A 21,447-nucleotide genomic window follows, 5' to 3' on the forward strand; every position below is an offset into this window, starting at 1 on the left:
AACCAAACGTTTTCTTTTTCTCTCCTTAAGAATATCTTCAGAGGTGTGCCTGTCACTGTGTTTTCCTTTTATTTCTCCAATTCAGACAGGCAAAGTACTTTCCCAAAGTCAAAGGTGTGCCTGCCAGCGTAGTTCCTGCATTTTAGACAGGCAAAAATACTTTCCCAGTGTCAAAAGGTGTGCCTGTCACCGTATTTCCTGCAATGGTCCCAACAATAAGGACTACAACTCATTCAAACACGATTGACACAACGTGATAATAGAAATAGTAACATTAAACAAACCTGCTTCACAGCAGTTTCCTCCTGCAGGGGCCCTCCCCTTTAAACTTGAGAGAAAAACCCCTTTAAGTCCTGAGAAATCTTTCAGGACACGCCCCTTAAATGGAAGCGCTATTTACGGCGTACATCTCTGAGATGACAGCATAACTTGAAAGCAAAGCCGCTTTCCACAAGCTGTTAGCACGCAGCGGACTCATCATTCAACTCTTCTCTTCAAGATCACGTCAGTATCCAATACGCCAAACGTTCCTGTCACCCAGACGCGGTGAACGGAGCAGCAGTAAACCAGCTCCAGTCCTCTCGACGCTCCCGTAAGTGCTGTCTGCTTTAAACCGACTTCAGTCTCTTCAACTCTCTCGTAAGTGCCGTCCTTACGCTAATTCTCTTGAAACAGAGCTGATAATGAGGCGATTAAAGAAACCGCAATCGTCGCCAATGTAACGTTGTTTAAGTTGAAGAACACAGCATAGAAGATATTGTCATTTTCCAAGTGAGTTTATTCGTAATCACCCCAACCATCTTTCTCCTCGGCTCCAACCTTCGTCTCTCACAAACCCCCCACTCGCCTCAGGATTCCATCTCCCTGGAAACCACTACACTAGATATGCAACACCATCCTCCTGTTTTATTGAGGTATATAGTGACACCACATCCACTGTTGCCATTACATATTCTTGTTTCCATGTTATGCCATTAATTCGATTTAAAAAAATCCATGGAATCTCTAATATAGGATGGGAGTGCCGTCACATATGGAAATAAGAAAATGTCTAAGAACCTTAATGCATTCTCCAATACAGAGTCACATAAGCTCACTATTAGATGCCCCGGGGGATTACTCAGACTCTTATGTATTTTTGGTAACACATATATTGTTGGTGTTATTGGATATCTTTTTTTTCATATACATAAGTTCCTGATTTTCCAACAGGCCCCTTTTATGCCAGTTATTCAATTTATCATGGAATTTCCTTGTTGGATTTTCCTTTAGTTTCTCATAGTTGTCTTGAATCAATAGTCGCCTCTTGATTTCCTGGCTATATCGCTATGATCCATCACAACAATGTTTTCCCCTTTATCTGAAGCTTTATCACAATATTTTTGTCTTTCTGTAGATCCTGCAATGTGCAGCCATGGTGTTTTTGTTTTTTCTTCCTACTGATATCCCTAAGGTCATCAGCCATCAATTCCTGGAACACATACATCTTGTTTCCCAGTGGTATTTGTGGGTAAAATCCAGATTTCACTTTACATCCACTCGCTTCTGATTTATCAGTATCCACTCCCATTTCTATGCAAAGCTGCCCATCCGATAAGACTTCCTTGTCCAGCGTAGGCATCGTGCTTGCTTCCCGTTCTAAATCCCACAAGTCACGCATTGGGACAGTATCCTTTATCGTCAAATTTAACATGGGTTGAGGTGCTCTTACATCCCTGCTTATGGGTGGTCTGTTTGCAAAATATTTCCTTAATTTTAATTTCCTACAGAATTTATATATATAAATCCTTGATGTTGCTGAATCCATTCCTGCACTGGGACAAAATGACAGGCTTTTATTCAAAAGATTCATATGTTTACAATTAAGGACCTTTGAAGATAGATTGATTACAAGATTTCCATATGTGTCTGGACTTATTTCTTTGCATTTCTGCTTCCTCTTCCTTTCCTTCTCCGCTTTGTACTTTTTGGTTGGTCTGATTTCCCTACTTCGTCATTTCTTTGCCTTTCCTGTGAGTTGACATCTGTAACCATCTCATTTCCCCTGAGAAATCCTGTGGTCTGTGTCACTGATGCTCCCTCGTCCCACAAACTCACTTCAGAGCTTTCCATACTGGATGGCATTTCTAACTTGTCTTGGATTTGATCCATCACTTGTCTACTATACACTGCATCAAATTGTCTTGCAAACGTGTACACCTTTCCTGCCATGTAATCATTTTTATCTCTGTTTAATTTTTTGTAAACTTTTTTTGTTGAACTTCTTTTTCGTCCTTATCCAATTTCTTCTTGAGTTCCTCAAAACCCCTCGCCCCTTCCTCAGTCACCGTATAATCTTTCGAGTCTTTTTCTAAATCTTTGATTTTTTCTGTGACTTGTGTGAGTCTTCTCTCGGCATGGATTATCAGAGTGTTTATTTATTTATTTGAGCATTCTGCTGTATCTGTTTGCCATTGTTTCAATAAGTCAGGATACATGTCATTGAGTGTTGGCAGGACAAATATTCGCAATCCTCTCGGAATGCGATTGCATTCTATATATTTTTTTATGGTGACACTCTCCCTACCATTTATTTATTTTCATAATCTGTGCTTTCTACAGATCTTTTTACACTGTTTTAAAGTCAGTTCCTCTTATAGTCCCTTGAAATACCTATTTTACACTTATTACACCTTGGCAACCTAAAATCCGAACCCACCCTAAACTCTAAAATGCCCTTGTCCTAACATAGATATGTATAAATGGCTATTGCCAGTAGGAAGTTATAGTTGGGACCTAGTTTCCATTGAAAAAGCATTTTTTCCTTGGCTATATCTTTGGAGTCATTTGATGAATCTTCACAACATTTTGTTTTTTAAAAGTGTGACAAAGGATCCTGTTGTGCATTAAAAGTTTCAGGATGATCCGTCAAGCAGGAGGCAAATATATCAATATTACACAACACATCAAGTAATTTAAAAAAGCCAATTATCTATGAATATTGCTACCAAATATTAAACATTATCCAAAATAAAATCTCCTAATGAAAACTAAATATTTTCCAAAATTATACTGTATCTTCCTGATCGGTAGAGCGCAGGAGAATAAACTAATTGCAAATTTCATCCCACTTTCACATTGAAAATGTCAATTCACATTCACCAAACCATACCACATCCATACAACATACATATTTCACATTAATCTCTAAAAACATCCACCTAGAACAAACACAAGTCCCAAAAGTTACAGAAAACATTGATAGATCAACTGTCCCTTCATAGCCAATTGAGGTCAGGAAATCCAACATTTAATACACTCAATTTGTTTATCTACAGCAGTTTGTATGATCATAAACAGTACTAGATGCCTGCATATATTTAATAACAATCTCCCTTTTTTTAAAAACATATTTTATTGTGATTTTCAATCATTCAATAGGCAGGCATATAAAACATCATACAAAGTTACATGTAACAATTCAATTGGCCTATGTCTGCGCAATATCCGATCTTTAGGGCCCTACACAAGGAGTCCCGGAATCACAACCAATCCCCTAACTACCCTCCCGTTTCCTATTCCCCTTCCCCAGGTGAGTGTAATGATGTACTGTAATTCTCTTAGTGGAGCTGGGTGTGCCATGATTAGGTGTGGCCTTAGGGTGATGTACCACTTCTTTATCTTCCTTGTCGTTCCTAATGTCTGGGTCCCAGGGGGGGTCGCCAGTAGTCAGAACTTTACTATGTCTTTATTGCCCACTGACCAATGAGTTGGTCAGGGGGTCGACCCCATCTGGGTTTCGGCTCCAAGAGTTTCGAGCACCACCTCCCAGCCCTCTGCCACTTCGGGGGGTCTGATTGCTCTCTTTGCCTCCCGATAGAGAATATTCCCCTCGCTACTAGCCCATTTAATCAATTCTCTTTTCCACTGGGATGTTTTTGGCCCCTTTGGGTTTTTCCAGGACATCGCAATCTCTCGCTTTGCCAGGGAAAAGTCCTGAAATTTTTCAGCAACTTTATGTTTGGCTGAATGTGGAAACCAATTGAATAGACAGTGACCCATTGTGCAAGGGACCTCTCTTTCTATAGCCCGTACCACAATTTGGTTCACCTCTGCCCAGAATGCCCCAGCTTGGGACAGTCCCAGAACATATTTTTAAATTCCACCCCTACTGAGCCACACTGTGGGCTGCTCTCGCTATCTTTCCCGAAGTATTTATCAATCTGTGCAGGTGTTAGGTATGCCTGATGGAGCACATAGAAGTTTATAAGCTTGAATCTGGCATTGCGTGTAATTTTAGGGAGACCCCTCAGAATGTGCCCCCATTCTTCCTCTGTAATATTAGTGTCCAGATCTTTCTCCCAGGCCAGTCTAAGATGGGTCAGGGGGACGGTCCTGTCAGATCACATCATACTATAAAGGGTTGAGACTGCTTTGTGCTTGCTGGTTGAGGACATCAGATATGAACATGTCTCCTGCGTAGGAGGCTCTCCCCCTCCTCTCTGCCAGTGCCTACGGATACTGGCCGCAAGTGAACTGTGTAACAAAATGTGCCCCCCTGGTTGCCCAAACTCTGCCCTGAAAGCCTCAAAGGCCATCAATTTTCCTTCCTTAAGTAATGCTCCCACTGTCAGAATCCCTGCCTCCACCCAGATCTGGAGTTCATTCCAGGTACCACGATGTGGCAAAGCCCGCAATGACAGCAGAGGGAGTTCTGGTGAGTAAGGGGCCCCTATTTTGATTTTGCGCAGGAATGCTTTCCAACACTGAGTCAAGATTTTTAGTTCAGGAGAGTCTTGTTTCCCATCTCTGGCGGTTCTCAATAATACTTCGAACATAAATACCTTTACCCTCGTCCCTGGTTCTACTCTGCTTGTTATCCATTGTGCAAGCCACTGGAGTTGTGCCGCCAGGTTCTAAGTTTTGAAATCAGGGACTGCTAGTCCTTCATCTGTGGATTGTCTCTGGAGTTTGGTCAAGGCTACTCTCCTCCGTCCCTTGCCCCATCGTTTCTAACTCTTTAAAAGTGGCCCTGGCTATCTATATTGGGAGTACTGTAAAGTGATATAATAGTTGTGGAAGCACGATCATTTTAAGGATCGCTATTCTCCCTGCTACAGATAGTGGCATACCTATATTGCCCTCTAGAGTGTCTTGCAGATCATGATAGAATTTGACTCCCAAATATGGGAGACAGCTCGGGACCCATCTGACCAGGCCAAGTCCCAGCGGGGGTGTCGTGGAGACTCTCACGGGGAACAAACCGGTTTTATCCCAATTCACTTTCAGGCCAGAGTATCCCCCAAACTGAGACAGCATCTGCTGCACTCGGGGCAAATCCCTATGGACATCCTCCAGAAATATTATTAGATCATCTGCGTAGAGGGCTATCCGATGTCTCTCGCCTCCTGCTAAAATTCCCGGGCCACCCTTCCCTGCTCTTGCCGCGGCCACCAGTGGTTCCATTGCCAAGGCAAATAACAGCAGCGACAGGGGGCATCCCTGAATGGTACCCTGCTCAACCGTGTAACTTCTGGATATTGTCCGTCCTGTGCGTACTCTAGCTGTGGGTTTGGTATACAAGAGTCTCCCCCAGGAGATATATTCAGGTCCTAGTTTAAGCCGGGACATCACAGTGTAGAGGAACTTCCATTCCAGGCTGTCAAAGGCTTTTTCTATATCTACCGCTAGGACTCCCGAGGATGTGGCTGCGGGGGTCTGGTCTCTCATGACTGCCAGCAGTCTACGAATATTGCCCGCTGTGTTTCGCCCGGGAATAAATCCTGCCTGATCTGGGTATATTAGTGTTGTCATATATGGAAGGAGCCTAGTAGCTAAAATCTTACGGAGGATTTTATAGTCAAGGTTCAACATGGATAATGGTCTATAGGCCCTAGTTTCCGTTGGGTTTTTACCGGTTTTTAGGAGGGGAATTATGACCGCTTCTCACGCTGTTGCAGGCAACTCCCCCTGCTCTTTAGCAATCCTGTATAAATTTTCCAATCTTGGTGTGACTATGTCTATGTAAGTGGCATAAAATTCAATAGGTAGCCCACCTGTCCCCGGGGTTTTCCCTCTAGGCAGGCCTCTTAGAGCTCTCTTAATTTCTGGCTGCGTAATGGCCCCTCCCAACAGCACCGTTAACTCAGATGAGATCGATCCGAGTTGTAGCTCAGATAGTAATTCTCAGTGGCTTCCCTGACATAATTGAGTTTACTTTTATACAGTCGTTCATTGTAGGTCGTGAACTGTGAGTTAATTTGCTCCTGTCCGTATATATGACCCCCTTGCTCTGTAACTAAGTCCAATATGGCTGGGGTCCTATGAGACTGTGATACAACCCATGCCAGCATTCGGCCAGCTTTGTCTCTCTCTCCGTACGCTCGTGTAAGGTAGTTTCTGTAATCAAAGTATCGGAGACGCTCTATGCAATCTGCTACTACTGCTCTAAGCTCTAGAATGGAATTTTGTAGGTGCGGGTTTCTGGGTCTATTTCTCTCGGCCTCTCTTAGTTTATCTTCTGCCTGCTCAGTATCCCTGAGAAGAGTCTTGCGCACTTCCTCTGCTCCCGCTATGCACCTCCCCCTCAACACCACCTGAAAGGCATCCCATTCATTCAGGGGGTTATTAGTGGATGCTTCATTATCCTCCAAAAACTGAGTGATATGCTGCTGTAGTTCCCCCTGGAAGAGTTCATCTTCCAATGTTTCTGGTTTGAGTTTCCAAGTGGGGATGCGAGGGGGGGGGGAGAACCCCACTTTAGTGACAACAAGAGGGGGTTGTGATCAGAGAGTGTGCTGGCCAAATATTCTGCGTTGTGTACATGCGGGTAGACATCCGGTGTGCAGAAGAACGCATCTAGTCTGACATGCAATTCATGCAAGTGAGAAAAGAAGAAATAGGGCCTGATTCCAACTTTGGAGGACGGTGTTAAACCGTCCCAAAAGCGACGGATATACCACCTACCGTATTACGAGTTCCATAGGATATAATGGACTCGTAATACGGTAGGTGGTATATCCGCCACTTTTGGGCCGGTTTAACACCGTCCTCCAAAGTTGGAATCAGGCCCATAGTCTCTTTCGCCTGGGGGTAATCTATGCCAGGTGTCAATCAGCCCCCAATTCGTTTTGCCTGGTTGAAAATTGGCATGCTACTCTCATCAAAGGGGAATCATTTAGTGGTGGGTGCGAACGGTCCATAGTGGGGTCCCCCACACAGTTAAAGTCGCCCCCCAACACCAAGGAGGATTGTAGATACAGGGCTAATAGGCCTGATATGCGTGTGAACAATTCGCCCTGGTCTGTGTTGGGTGCGTACACATTAATCAATGCAAGCTCTCTGCCCTTCAATTGCCCCCGAACCGCCACAAAGCGGCCCTCTAGGTCTATGAGGCTATCCAGCATCTGGAAAGGGACCCCGGCTCTAATCCATATTAGTGTTCCCCTCGCATAAGCTGAATATGAAGTGTAATACGCCTCACCTCTCCATCGCTTTTGGAGCGCTTTCCCTTCTGCTTGAGTTAGGTATGTTTCTTGGAGCATTGCTATCTGAATTCCCCTCCGTTGTAAGTAAGAAAAGATCTTATGATCTCTTGGCCATCGAGTGCATGCCCCTTATGTTCCACGTGAGGTACTTGTATAAGTCTAATACTGCCATCCCAGAGTTTTTCTCACCTGACTGAATATGACCCTATCTGTGCCATCAATCATTTCACATATCTTAACAATCTCACAGTTCAGCTCCAATTCCCCTGTGAATTCTCTTTGTGGCTCACCTATCCCCATAAATTGAACACAACAGATAACAACCCAACTCCCCATCCCCAGGACAAAAGTAGGAACGTCTCTCATCCAAACTTAAAATTATTTAAACAGTCTATTGAAATAGGGGGTGGTCCTAGATCGAGCAAGAAGTATATCGCCACACCATCCCCCAATCTCGGGATGAGAAGTTCTCAGGGGTTTTGTAGACCCTGTCCTCCTGCAAATGCAGCAGTTCTTTACCGCGGGGTCAGCCAGAGCTTTTGGTGCAATCCGTTACGGTCCCGGCAGCCCCACTGGTTTTCCATAGTCAATCTCATTTTTTCCATGTGTGAGTCTGGCAATGAGTCCCTCAGATGATACAGTCTGAAGTGCACGGTGTCACGTCGAGGCCTGTCTTTTCTGATGTGTGTGAGAGTTCTGATTCCTGTTCAGATTCTGTTTGTTATAGTTCTTCTTGTATCCGTTTATAGGATCCAAGGTCGGATCCGCTTAATGAAACAGCCGCTTCCATCGCTTTTTGTCTTTCCTTCTGTATTTCAATAGGGGAAGGGCTACCCACCCTGCAGGCTTTACTGTGTCTGCTTTTCCTCTGTCGCTCTGTGTGTGAGCCCCCTGTCATGCGTGTACTTTCCTCTGGCGTTTGCATATCGATCCACTGCCAAACTTCTTCTGCCATGCTGAATAACAGTATGCCGTTTTTATCCACTACTCTCAATTTTGCAGGGAACGTCATCCCATATTGGATTCCCAGTTGGCGGAGTTTCTGTTTAGCGTTCCTGAAAGAGGCTCTTTGTTTCTGCACTTCTCTGGAGAAATCTGGGAAGATACGAATCACATGATTGTCCAGTGTGCTGTCCCGTTTTTTCCTGCTCTGACTAAGCAGATAGTCTCTGTCCCTGTAGTGGAGTAGTCTAGCTATTATTGGCCTTGGGGGGGCCCTGGAGGAGGGGGACGAGCTGGGACCCTATGGGGGTTATTACAACTTTGGAGGAGGTGTTAATCCGTCCCAAAAGTGACGGTAAAGTGACGGATATACCACCAGCCGTATTACGAGTTCCATAGGATATAATGGACTCGTAATACGGCTGGTGGTATATCCGTCACTTTATCGTCACTTTTGGGACGGATTAACACCTCCTCCAAAGTTGTAATAACCCCCTATGTGCTCTTTCAATCCCAAAGAAGGGAGTCAATCCATCTCCGGCTACCTCTTCTTTTAGCCAGTTTTCGAGAAACTGCACCAGTTTGGATTTTTCGGTGCGTTCGGGTAGGCCAATCACGCAGATATTATTTTGCTGTGATCTGTTTTCCGCATCTTCCGCTCGCAGTTCCAAATCTCAGATCCGTTTTTCCATTTGTTGCACCATCTTGGCTGTGTCTTTAATTTCTGGACAAAGTTCTTCCATCTGTCGGTTCGCGGTGGCTACTTTTTCAGCCAGATGGCGGTGGTCCTCTCTGAGTACTGTACGGTCCGAGGCCAATGTATAACTTTTTCCTTCTAGTGCCACCCAAGAAGCTGTTATGGCCTGCAGTACATCCTGGAGGGTGGGGGCTACTCGTTTTTCCCCTGGGGAAGGAGTCAGGACGCCTCCCTGGTCGGACATCTCCCCTGAGTTTGGTCCACTTTTTGATTCCGTTTCTTTTTTGCGGCCCGTTTTAAACATCTTCTGCGCCATCAAGCGTGCTCACTTCAGGTGCCTTTGCCCTTCTCCTCCTGGTCCCATCCGTATATTGAGCTGGGCACACTGGAGGGTCTGTCTCTCCCCTCCAGATTGTTCAAGTCAGTATTAAATCTGAGGGAAGTGCTCACAAGCCGCCCCCCCAGGTTCCGCCCTTTACTGGGGTGTTTGTGCGCTGCACACGGTGCCGTAGGGCTTCGGTAGGGCTCCCTGTCGATTCCGCCGTGGCCTCCCCTCTATCGCCGGGAGGGTCAGCCGCTAGAAAGAGAAAGGGCCCCTCACCGTCCTACGCCAGTGCATTTCTCCAGCCAGCACCTTCGTAGTAAGAGGGGGTGCCCTGGAGCCACTAGGGGCCAAAACAGTGCAAGAGCTCTCTCCCCGGGCTGTCTTCGTTGTAAGTAGGCTCCTCTCGGGCCCCGACACCCCGCCGCAGCCCCCATGTAGAGAATCGGGCCCGTTGCTCTGTTCCGGGTGTCCCCAGGACCCCTCACCTCTGTTCAGGAGATGAAGGACGCCTCTGCTCCCTCCTGGGAGGCACCAGTGCCGTTTTCGCGATAGCAGCCGCCATCTTGTTTTGTTTGCGGCTCCGTGACACTCCGCTTTTGTACCTCTGAATTCAAGCCGCGGCCTGGCCAACCATCTACCGCCTGACCCGCAGCATCCTTGCACCTTCAGCCACTCCGTCGGCTGGGTTGGGGGTCTTCAGACCTGCAGGATGTCCCTAGATGGGGGATTTAAGACGGGAACCTTTACGAGGAGACTTCCACCTTCATGGTGTCCGACCACGCCCCCACCTAATAACAATCTCCCTTGTAACTATTTATGTGATGTTACAAAACAGTTCCGAAACCCAATATTTTGCCAAATGTTGTATACTGTGATCTTCCTGGGCATTTGATCAGCGCCTTGATCTGATTGGCTGTCAGCACTTCAACCAGGAAGTGATGGCAGCCATCTCGGGATCATTATATATAATAGCACATCATTTAAATGCACTGTAGTGAATTGCATGTTTTCAGGGTCGCAAAAAGGAGAACGTATAAACGGTGCTAACAATTTTTAGCTGCAATATAAATCATTATTTGATGGTAGGATACTCATTTTAGGAATCGTGGTGTGTTCTGAGGTGATTTTACCCTGCTGGGATTTCATGAATCATGTTTGAGAGAAAACTGTTTTCTCATTATTTTCCCATTGAGGTTATTGAAGGTGCTCCAGAAGCTAAAATGAGAGCATATTTTCTGTAAATTCACGCTGACTTTCTCAGCCATATGAGAATGAAGTCAGACATTCTCAGTAAAACATGCACTTCCAACATTAGCAGTCTGTAAGTTGATTCCCCTGTGCTCTACTGCAGACTCCCCGAGTGTTCTAAAGAGCAACTACAGTCTTACTTATGACAAAAATGTGGAACACCTGAAGCCATCTTGATTGAATCAAACTGGTAAAACTTGAAACATTTAATTTAGAAAGGAACAAAATTGGGGAGTCATTTTGTCATAGAAATTATGGTTAGTGCTGTAGAAAGAAAAATTAGAACATGTTTTAAGCGAGTCCTAAAATATCTTCCTGTTGTACTTCCAAGAGGAGCAGCCTGTCAGATGATTCCTTTGGGTTCTACTGCATCCTCCCAGAGTGTTCTAAAGAACAACTAGAGTGCCAAGCACTGTTAATTACCCGAGATATTACATCCCTCATGACATTTGTTTTTCATCATTGATAATATCAAAGTAACATTTGCAGTAAAGTTATTGATGCGAAAACTGTGCATGGCGAGGATGCTAGTTATAGTTACTTTACGGCACGAGTTATAGTTACTATATATAGTAATCTCATCTTAATACTGCCCACTTTAGGTGATACGGATCCGGATTTGCTGGAGGAATGGAGAACCCAAACAGCAGATTGTTCCATCAAACTTATGGGAACTTTAATCACCCAGGCTAAATGAACAAATCATTAAGATTGAACAACAACTAAAGATTTAGAGAAAGTAGCTAACCAACAAGAAGTATCTAATCAGCTAGCCAAAATGGAAGAATGAATTAAAAATAAGGAAGAAGAAATCAAATCACGTAAAGCACACAAGTTCAATAGAGACAAATTAGATTATGAACATGGAAGAATCTACACATTCGCTCGGAAATATGACAATGTAAGAACAAAAGATATGTCAAAAAGTGGAGCATAAGTTGCCGTACATCACATGTCCGCTGATGATAGCTCCGAGATAGGCTCCTCTGCAGATGAGGCACCACGTAACAAATTGGATTTTCAGGGGGAGATGCTTCTTATGCAAATGGTCACGCCACCCCCTGGCCAAAATCGCAGACGTGGCCGAGGAAGCGGAAGACGAGGCGGGGTAAGAGGAAGAAGCAATCAACACAAGGAATAGGATTGAACCCTCAATTCCCTAGCAGCTTGAACCACATGAGTACTGTTGTCAACATCTCTAACAGCATTCTTACGGATAATCAAATACGAATACTAGATTTAGGATTAAGCTTCTGTCCTAATGTCCAATGGGACTATGTCAGTACACAGATTGAGCTCTATAAACTTGTTCGTAAATTACGTTTAATCAAGAATTTCTCAAACAAGGATAAAAATCTGTTTGCAGATAATGAGACAAGTAGGGCTCCAGTCTCAGGATTCAATATTGCGGACAGTACAGAATTGATGGCCATTAATGATCTAGCTAAGGAAAGTAATGAATTTGAACGATTGACATATGATCAAACTAATATCAACACCTCTACGCTTAATGTGATGGGGTTTGTTACTAATTTCCAGGATACTAGTCATCTAAAACCATCGAGCAGATTTAATCCTCCTTTACCAAGTGGAAATATAATTGATACCTTTCATGAGCTGGTAATTGGCGACATCGATAAATTCCGCATGAAAGTTCCATCGAAACCAATAAACAGATCTAATTTTACACAACCAGACTGGAAAGACCTTAGTGTACTGAGAGCCAATACATCCATTATTATCAAGCCCTGTGATAAGGGCGGTAACATCGTTATTATGGACACACGCGATTACATCAAAGAAGCTTATCGACAATTGACGAATATAGATCATTATGACAAGTTGCGTATCAATCCTACAACTCAATATCAAGTGACTTATCATGAGATGCTTAAAGATTGGCACACTAAACAACTTATTTACTATGATGAGTTCACATATTTGAAGATTGACCACCCCAGAATTCCATGTATCTACTTTCTGCCGAAAATCCATAAAAATAAATCACATCCCCCAGGCAGACCTATAGTCAGTATGAACCAGTCGCTGCTAGAGAATACTTCGAGATATTTGGACCTGTTTCTGTGCACCTTTGTCACCGAATTACCATCTTATCTACGTGACACCAATGACTTTCTGGCAAAGATACATAACATTCCATGGCATAAGGATTATTTAATGGTCACCATGGATGTGGCCTCTTTGTATACCTCCATTAAACACCAATATGGGTTACAAGCATGTAGATATTTTTTACAAACACGACCTATTGAATTTCTTTAACATACAGACATGCTTTTATCCATGTTGCAATTTTGTGTAACCCATAACCTGTTCTTATTTGATAATGACAGTTTTTTACAAAAACAAGGGACGGCTATCGGGGCTTCCTTTGCTCCCACGTATGCCAATTTATATATGGGCTGGTGGGAGAAAGAGGTGGCATGGTCTGAAAACAATAACATCTACATGAATAGGGTTGTACTATGGGTGCAATATATTGATGATCTTTTTATTATTTGGGATGGCACTGATCAGTCATTGTTTGAATACATAAACATATTAAATGACAACCAATTTAACATCCATTTGGAAGCCACCTTTAGTAGAAAGACTATTGAATTTCTAGATGTCTTACTAGAAGTGAGAAATGATAGGTTAGAGACCACCATATACCGCAAACCCACGGCATGCAACTCTATTCTGCATGCCAATAGTGGGCACCCCACTACATTAAAATGGAGTATACCTTACAGCCAGTTTCTGCAGGCTCGCAGAATATGTTCAGATGAGAGTAGATACGATTTGGAAATTAGGAATATGACGGAAAGGTTTCTGAATAGAGGATATCCTCTCAAAATGTTGAGGGATGCACAGAATAGAGTCAAATACAAAAGCAGAGATGAGTTACTCTTCAACAACATACCCACAAACAGTGAAACTAAACAATCGTTCCCTAGAATATTTTTGCAATATAACCAACAACATGGTTCCTTGAAGACCATACTTCAAAAGAACTGGCACATCCTACAGAATGACCCCAACATTAAGGGACAACATTGGTCCACATCCATCCATAACCTTTCGGAAGGCTCCCTCATTAGGGGATCATTTAACTAGAAGCTTTTTCTCCACAAAATAAAAGACATCCTGGCTTAGTAAAAAAAGTTTGGGATTTTGGAAGTGTGGCCACTGTAAGGCGTGCAAATACACACCCAACATGCAAAAATATCAAACGTTTGATGGTCGTTACTCTGACATCAAGGACCGTATTACATGTGACACTGAATTTGTGGTTTATGTTGTTGAATGTGGATGTCATAAAAAATACATTGGCAGTACCAACCACAAACTAAAAGTTAGATTTTTACAACACTTTAGAGCCATTAAGAATCATGATAGAACATATCCCCTGGCCAAACATTTTTGGGATATACACAAAGGGGACTTCAGCACTTTATCTTTTTATGGCATTAAATCTATCAAGAATAATCCTAGGGCTGGTGATAGAACATCTGAGCTTAGACAAATGGAATCCAAGATTATTTCATTGCTTGGTTCTGAATCCCCCTGGGGGCATAATCTTGATGCTGAATTACATGTTCATTTAGGATAAAAGTATAGAATGTTTTTTGTACTCATGAAATACTAGTAGGATGATTGAAAGTGTTGTGAAATTTTGTTCATATTGAACTGTGGATATAATGTGATCTTCATAACTGCAGTTTATATAAGGGGTATTTCTATTGACATAAATGACATACGTGATTTTGCAGAATTTATAGGAATATTTATTTGTCCCTGATTGAAACCCGATTAGACTCTTGCAGATTTTTATCTTTTTAGATCTTTTCTTCCTCCTGAAATCGATATTTATAGGAGAGTGGATATATAGATACAAGTTTTCATCACTGTTTTTCACTAGCTATAGACACATATTATATATAGGAAGTATAGCACTTTGCACTTTAGTCTGTGGCATTTTTCCATGTCCATCTTGTACACTTGTATTAACTACAACTTTTCAGTATAGGTTAAAACAGAACACATCAACCTTACATATCAAATTTATTTCTCTTATCATGTCATTGGAGTTAAATGACAGGTTGACATTAAACTTATAGATAATATAAAAGACGAAATTCCAATATGTTTTAGCTAGATATTGCAATTAGTTGTATATATTTACTGCACTTTACATTTTATTATTGGTTTTAGACTTTGAATTGAATAATGACTAAGATCTTATTTATTGTGAGAATTGTAAATATAATGGCTGTCATTTTTCATACTGAATTACAGAATAACAGCTAGTTCATTAATTGGTTTATATGTATTAATAATTTTTAATATTATATCATATTTTATACTATTTATAACGTTTAAAATATTTGAGATTTTTACACTCAAATTGTCTGAAGTATTTAAAATATTTATATGTAAAAACCAATACTGGAGAATATATCTTACATATACTTTATTCCCTAGATTGAAAAATGCTGACCAGAAGACACTGATGACACTGGCCAAATAAGTGTTACAATGTAAGGTCCTTACAATGCCAATTTTGGCATGATATAAACATAATGATGACAGAGTCATATGTGAGGACATAGGTACACATTAGGCTAACACATTAATGAGATATATCATCAATTGTTAACTAGCATTTACAATTCTTAAACCTTCAAATTTTCAATTCTTAATCAATTTTTTGTCAAGTTTTCTTTTTATTAAATTATGGATGTGCTCTATGCATTCAGAAAATATATGTGTAATACATAGGGGGTCATTCTGACCCTGGCGGTCCAAGACCGCCAGGGCCACAAATGACGGAAGCACCGCCAACAGGCTGGCGGTGCTTCCAAGCCCATTCACCGCCGCGGTCAGAAAACCGGGGCCAGCGGTTTCCCGCCGTTTTTGCCCTGGCTGGGCGAATCCGCCAGGGCAGCGCTGCAAGCAGCGCTGCCCTGGGGATTCTGACCCCCTTACCGCCAGCCTGTTTCTGGCGGTCTTCACCGCCAGGAAGAGGCTGGCGGTAAGGGGTGTCCTGGGGCCCCTGGGGGCCCCTGCACTGCCCATGCCACTGGCATGGGCAGTGCAGGGGCCCCCTAACAGGGCCCCATTAAGCTTTTCACTGTCTGCCTAGCAGACAGTGAAAAGCGCGACGGGTGCAACTGCACCCGTCGCACCGCCGCAACACCGCCGGCTCCATTCGGAGCCGGCTCCTGTGTTGCGGCCCCCATTCCCGCTGGGCCGGCCGGCGCTAACTTGGTTAGCGCCCGCCGGCCCAGCAGGAATGTCGGAATGCGGGAAGCGGTATTTTGGCCGCCAGAGTCGGAATGAGGGCCATAATGTTTTAATGTCTAGACCATAGACAATAGTTTATGTTAACCGTGTAATGTCAAAACTGGGTATAGATATGTTGACTGCATTTAGGTTGTTGCATGTTCCAAGATGGCTGCTGCATTAGAGCACACCACAATATAATGAAAACAAATGATGGATTTAATTTTGTGTATATATGGTGCCGGTTTCTTGGCCGGAATTGTCCAGTACAAGGCGTTTTTGCCGAAACGTGTTGACATTCCATGCAGGACTCTGTGTAACCATTATAAGGAATATAATTCAATTTAACATTTTTGCTTCTGACTTCGGTTCAATGTTCAAGATTTAACAAAGGGATTGGTGCAGCCGTCGGATGGTTATTGTTCCATCTGTCAAGGATTATTTATTATATATATCTATATATATATATCTATTCCCTACTGGTGGTCACCAGTAGGTAGTTATAGTTAGGACCTAGTTTCTATAGCTTCAACTCCACTTGATTAATCTTCACGAAATTTTCTAAACTTATACTTTGCTAAATTCAGCATCTGTCATGAAAGTTTCAGGGTGATCTGTCAAGAAAAGACAGAGAAAAAGTGGGGTCCCAAAATGCATTTTCCCCATTCCTTTTTCAATAGGACCTTTAGACACGCCTACAGCCCAAATCACTGAACAGAATTGCTCCAAATTTGGCACAAAGCTAGATTCTGTTTGGTAGATCACACTTTTTGTGATTTGATGTAAATCCGTTCAGTAGTTTCGGTGAAATTTAAGGCAAAAAAATATAGATAAATAGGGACGCGGATCCAACTGCCCCGTGCTAATATTTGATTGGCTCAGAACTCTTCAGCAAGAAGTGTTGGCTGCCATCTTGGAGCTCAGCTTCAGCTAAATCCCAGAAAAAAAGACAAAAAAAGAAAAGAGGCCAGGGTAGAGTCACCCTGACCCCGTAGTTCTGGTGCTGGGGTCTCTGAGGGACCCCACCAGGGCTAATCCCCATATTTTTCTGATTTCTGTTTAAAAAAACACGATCTCCTGCGCTTTTTTTATTTGCCCCAGGATGGGGCAGGTGCCAGGGGGGCATCATAGAGGAGGGAGTGCACCGGGCCCATCTCCTGGGGCTTTAATGAGCCACGGGGACTGCCACCTCCCCAGTGCGAGTGTCCAAATAGGAGCGGGCCACGGCCCCAAGCACACCGGCGACCACTGCCCCCCCAGGGGCAAAAATGTTTTTAAGTAAGTGGGGGAGGCCCAATGGCCTCCCCCACAGCCCTGGGGACCTCCACCTCCCTGGGGCTATCCATTTAATTAATACAGGAGGGCTGTGGCTCCCCCGCAGTCCAGTAACCACCACCCCCCGGGCTACACTTTATTTGGAGCAGGGGGGCTGCTCCCCCTATACCCCAGGGACCACCACCCCGGGACAAAAAGCAATTTATTTGCGGGAGCCACGCGGCTCCCTCTGTTACTCCGGGGACCACCACCACCCAGTGCAAATAATTTTAAAAAAGAAAGGGGGTCCCTATGTGACCCCCAAGCCTGAGGGACCACCACTCCCCGGAGCTATTCTAATTGGATGGGGACTATGTGCTCCCCTCCTTGAAGCCACTGATGTTCCTGGGGACCACCACCCCCCAGAGCTGGGTCCTGCTATGTTCTGAGGTGCCCACGGGGCATAGCTGTTTGCTGTGGCTTGGCTGCAGAGCTGCAGCCAAGCCAGGCCACAGCAAACACTCCGCTGTTTGACAGTGGGACCTTTGAAGCAGGTTCTGCTGTCAAACAGCAGAGCTTTTATCTGCACGGGACAGAGATGAAATGCTTCAGCAAGTAGGTAGCTGCTGTCAAAGCAGCTTTATGCTTGCTGAAGCATTGGCACTACAGGAAAAGCCATAAGGCTTCCCCTGCACTGTCAGGTAGCCCGTAAAGAGCATTTTATTATAAATAGTTAAAAAATATATGAAAGGACCATTGGGAACTCCTGAGGGCTCCTTCGCGGTCCCAGAAAACACATAAAGGGCTAAAAAAACTTTTTAAAAACAAAACCCCCGTAGCTCAGTGTGAAGGTCCCAGACCTTCACACTGAGTATTGGGGGTTTGAGTCCAGGTGGACTCATTGCCATTTTTTTAATCAAATGTTTTACTGCAAATATTACATTTATATTATCAATGATATAATCAAAGATGTCATAAGTGCCATAATTTGTGGGTAATTACCAGTGCATGGCGAAGGCGTGAATTATAGTTGCCTTAGGGCACGAGTTATACTGTAGTTAGTTGAGATAATTCTAACTATAACTGGCAAATTTCGAAAGTTTTGTCTGTTTAAAATGTGAGCCTGACTATAACGTCCCTGTAACCTTCGTTTTTTATATATACATCTATATATATATATAAAAATATATATATATATTAAACACTTATCTGTGAAGTACATACCCTTATCCTCCTTGCCAGGAAGTCCAAAGTTGCCATTGTGAATCTTAATGCATTTTGAGTGCCTTTTTTACTGTTTACACCTGTTTACCATCAGATCCTAGTTGATGGTAATAGCATTTCGTAAAGTGCCTTTTCGCAATTAGGAAATGCTATGGACATGCGGTTAGAAAATTGCATGTAGGAAATCCCTATTTGCGATCTCCTATTTTACATATCACTAAATGCGATTTACCGAAAGGCAATTTAGCGTTTCTTCACGGCCTGAAATAGTGATTCTGATCTTTAAGAAATGCTAAATCCTTTCATACATATGGGCCCTAATTACTAAATAAAACCATCAGCAACTGAAACCAGTTAGACGTTTTGACACCAATAGCCATTTACAAAGGGCCACTGGGATAAATTGAAACATTCTCCATGACAGTTTAGTAGAAGCTCAGAAGCCTTTAGCTAACAAATGGATTAATTAGAAACACTTTCTTTCTGGTCACATTGATTTCTGAACAAAATAAATAGGCATTAACAGTGCACTTTTGAAGCATTTTGCAGTAGTGTTGCAACAATTTTCAGAGTGGGAATGCTACCATTATTGTTACATCACAGACGTCATAGGAATTGTGAAAACTCCAAGCACCACAGAAAGACAAAGGGCCACATTTATACTTTTTGGCCCAAAACTGCGCAAACTCAGTTTTGCATCAAAAAGTTTAGCGCTGACTAGTAGCATTTTAGTGCCACCCGGGCGTCATATTTATACTATAACGCTGGGTGGTGCTAAAAATATGTTAAAGTAAAATTTTTGGATGTTAACCATTGCGCCTTGTGGTAAGGCAAAATGACGTTAACGAAGGAAAAATGACTCTAACATGTTTTACAATGCGTAAACATGTTGCAAAACGGAAATGTACCATTTTTACCCGAAAACAGTGCAAAGTAGAGGCACAATGGAGCCAGAAAGCCAGGAGAGACCAGAGGGTGACCCCAGTCAACCAGGAACCAGCCAGGAGGACACAGACAAGACCCAGGGGAGGGAGAAGTAAAAGAGAAAGTGTTGTTTCAGTGTGGAGGAACATGAAGTACTGGTGAGAGAGGTGATGGAGCATCAACATCAACCCTTCACCACCTCCAAATTGCCAATTGGCAGGAGAGAGGCAATCTGGCAGCAGATAGTAGACAAGATTAACAGTATGGCAGAGGTGAAGAGAACTGTAACAGTGTGAAAGAAATGCTAGCGTGATTTTAAGTGAAGGACAAAGGAAGAAATGGCAAGGAACAGGAAGGCAGCACTGTAAACTGGAGGTGGTAGTCGGGCACCACAAGAGAACTTGGACGAAATGGAGGAGATGTTTGCAGCGGTCATCCCAGAGGAACTGGTCACTGGAATTGCAGGACAGGACAGCGCAGACTACCAGGAAACACCACAAATGCAGGGTAAGTTGCATGGGGGAAATTAATGCTGAATTGTCAAGTGTAAGAAGGAGGAGGCACATAGGACTCATACAATGCATGTCAAAGGAGTGCAGAGGGACACATTGCACATGAAGCAAGTTGCACCATGCTGACGTAAGCTACACATGTACCTAGGCCTTGGTAGTGCAATGCACCACAACACATACACAACATGGACATACATCAATCACCAGGCCTAAATACCTAGATTAACAATTTCAGCACATCATAGATGGCATGTATAATGACTGTGCCTCTGGTTGTGTCATCACAACATCCCTTGCATATAGTCATATTAATCCTACCAACACGACCAAGGCTTCAGAGACTAGTCAGTCAGTACCATTCCTGGGGTTACGTCATGGTGGTGTCTCTTGCAGTAAGACCTTGCAACTGCCTTGCCTCATTGCCCAAAAACATGTGTGCTGCACCTCACAGCACACAATTCATTGCAACTGTCCCAACAGTACCCAGACATGTGCCAGTAGCACCACCACCCCGCACATTAACAAGACATCCACATGAGGCAGCCACCACTCCGTCATGCAGAGAGGATGCAAGGAAAAATAATCTGAGCAGGCGCTGGGAGAATAGCAGGCTGCTCCTGTATCAAGGGAAACATACCACTACCCAGACCAACTAAACTGGTGTAGTGTGGAACCACACATCTTGATGCTGAACAGAAATATGCCATTACAGAAAATATGTACCACAGATAGCAAACTGGAGGTCACTACAGTTACAGGCTGAGCCCATAACTGCTCTGACACAATCATGTGAGACACATAGGAATGAGGAAATAAACACACACATACAACACATGGTGTATGGCTGTCAACAGAATGGTGTATAATTCCACATTTACAGGCGGGTGATGGTGCATGGGCAAGTCTGTTGTTGGTAAGACTGCCAGTGCAGTGTACCCTTTGCCGTTGGCATCATGAGTCACACATTGGGATGGCGGGTGGAAATCTGCACGCTCATGGTAGCTCTGCGGGGCACTTAGCCCAACATGGAGTCAGTGCCAGTCTTGGGGTGCATTGGGTGTGACAGGACACGTTGCACTTAGCCCTGCAAATCAAGCAGTGGAAAGGGCAAAGGGGCAGGTTTGGGACCCCCTGCACTGCCCATGCCAGGTGCATGGGCTGTGCAGGGGCACCCCCGGGCACACCACACCACATCACCACTAACCTTTGCATGGCGGTTTCACCGCCATGCAAAGGCTGGTGGAAAAGCGGGAACAGGCCTGGAGGGGAGAGTTGATCGTAATACTGGTCTGGTGTCACAAGACAGGTGGCATTGCCAGTCTATAAGCTGCTGGAAACCTACAAGTGCCAGGCCATTGGCCCATGGGGCATTCCCCTTTGACAACATGTGCCACTAATACCTGCGCTGTCGGGGGTGGTCATTTAGACAATGGCAGTCAGGTGGTCATAGGACTGCCGCACTTGCAATGAGGGACCAGTATAACTATCTGCAAAATCATCATCAAACAAGTTTGAGGCCCTGACCTAAGTTCAGATCCAGTTAACTTTCTATGTCCATGAACTAAG

Source organism: Pleurodeles waltl, chromosome 4_2 (genome assembly GCF_031143425.1).
Source record: "Pleurodeles waltl isolate 20211129_DDA chromosome 4_2, aPleWal1.hap1.20221129, whole genome shotgun sequence".
NCBI lineage: Eukaryota > Metazoa > Chordata > Amphibia > Caudata > Salamandridae > Pleurodeles > Pleurodeles waltl.